We start from the raw sequence: 1937 nt of genomic DNA, 5'->3' as shown, positions 1-1937 counted from the left end.
GATGCAGACCCCAAATTCGCATAAAAAGACCATACTTAATGGTCTTACTGAGACTAGAGGAATCCCGGCGGTCATGGTCCCCAAACCTTCTCTTGGCACAGGACAGGAACCATCCCCGAAGACAACTCATCAGACATGAAAGGGACTGGACAGTGGGTAGGTGAGAGATGCTGATGAAAAGAGTGAGCTAATTATATCAAGTGGTCGCTTGAGACTGTGTTGGCATCTCCTGTCTGGAGGGGGGATGGGAGGATAGAGAGAGTTGGAAGCTGGCAAAATTGTCACGAAAGGAGAGACTGGAAGGGCTGACTCATTAGGGGGAGAGCAAGTGGGAGTACGGAGTAAGGTGTATATAAACTTGTATGTGACAGTCTGACTTGATTTGTAAACGTTCACTTGAAGCTCAATAAAAGTTAATAAAAAAAAATCTAAAAAAAAAAATGATAAGAATGATTACATAAAGTGTAGTAGCCATTTGATGAAGTAATATACGGTCAATAAACATCTTGTTTTAAATAAATATAATATTATAAAAATATTTACAATATGATAAAAAGCAAAAACAGAAAAAGTAAAAGTAACATTCACATACATAGTATGATTCCAACTTAATAGTATTTATACAAAGAGGCCTAAAAAAAAAGAAAAAAAAGACTGAAATGTTATTTATAGTTTTGTATGTGTGGGTGTTATATGGATTTTTTAAAAATAAAAGACGATTTCTTTTTGTACATTATGGATATAATAAAAAGGATCGGATTGGCAAAAAAAAAGAAATAGTGTCATTTAATCATAGCTAAGATTATTATTATTATTTTTTTAAAAGCGAGTATATCCTCAGCACTGGCTGTGTTTGGTTATCTTTTGGACGAGTGAAGAGTGAACTATTCTTGTACTTTTGAAAAATAAAGACGAGTGTCATGCAGCTGGCCGATTAGCTCAGTTGGTTAGAGCGTGGTGCTAATAACGCCAAGGTTGTGGGTTTGATCCCCTTACCGGCCACTGAAACAAAGTGCTTTTCCATTAAAAAAAAAAAAAAATCTTGGTGTCCTCGATGTACACCCCTGATACACTTTGAAAATAGCCTCTGTAACATCAAATCTGTATCGAACGTCGTCTTTATCTCCTCAACCCTCACTAGTTTTTTTTTTTAGTGACACTTAGAACCTCTTTGTTCTCCTTCTTTGGGATGCGAGGGGAGGGCAGAGGAAGAAAAAACTTCTTTTGGAACAACTGACTTGAAGCCTTAAGATAGAAATTTTAGTGAAGAAAGCCACCTAGGAGTCCGGATGTTCTTGGAGATGGGGTGTGCGTCTGATGGCCGCTGTCCATTTGAGCATCTCATTCTCCTTATCCCTTCCTCAGGGTCCAGCTCACTGTGTCTCCGTGTGGCCGTCAAGCGCTTTCTCTACCTGATTATCTCCTCTCCCTGAGTGTCTATTCATCCCTTACACCACGCTTTCCTACTCTTGAACATGGTATTGCTAGTTATTAAAATACGGACTGTAAAATATAACACATATTTTTATTTTTTTAAACTACTGGCTGGCTTCCAGTATAATTTCTGTCTGTGAAGACAGATTTTTTTTTTTTTTCTAGCTCTCCAGGACCTAGACAGGTGCCAAAGTCAGAGTGAATGTGTGAAACCTTTGGATTTTCTCCTAACTGTCCTGTTACTCCCATGAACATTCACATATGCTCTTTGTCTCCTATCTTAAAAAGGTTTCACTTGACTCAACATATCCCTAAGGCTTTGTGACAAAATCTCCTCTAAAGAGTTATCCAGATTTCCTATCTCCAGTTTCTTTCCTGTTGTTTTGAAATCCACTATATTCTGGTTTTTTGACACTATGGTTTCATGGAAACTTCTCGACAAGGTCACCAATGACTTCTCACTTTTTCAAGACCTTCTCTTCCTTGACTTTTGTTATGGGTTC

General features: G+C 37.9%; 1 non-coding gene across 1 annotated transcript; it reads left to right on the top strand.

The window, feature by feature from the left end:
- The first annotated feature begins 928 nt into the window (after nucleotides 1–928).
- On the top strand, nucleotides 929–1002 carry TRNAI-AAU (transfer RNA isoleucine (anticodon AAU)). Its single transcript has one exon. It is a non-coding gene; the product is annotated as a tRNA-Ile (tRNA).
- Nucleotides 1003–1937: the final 935 nt, after the last annotated feature.

The sequence above is a fragment of the Elephas maximus genome, chromosome 1, assembly GCF_024166365.1.
Source record: "Elephas maximus indicus isolate mEleMax1 chromosome 1, mEleMax1 primary haplotype, whole genome shotgun sequence".
Classification (NCBI taxonomy): Eukaryota; Metazoa; Chordata; class Mammalia; order Proboscidea; family Elephantidae; genus Elephas; species Elephas maximus.
The sequence above is the reverse complement of the archived record's forward strand: the minus strand, read 5'-3'. Positions and strand labels throughout refer to the sequence as shown.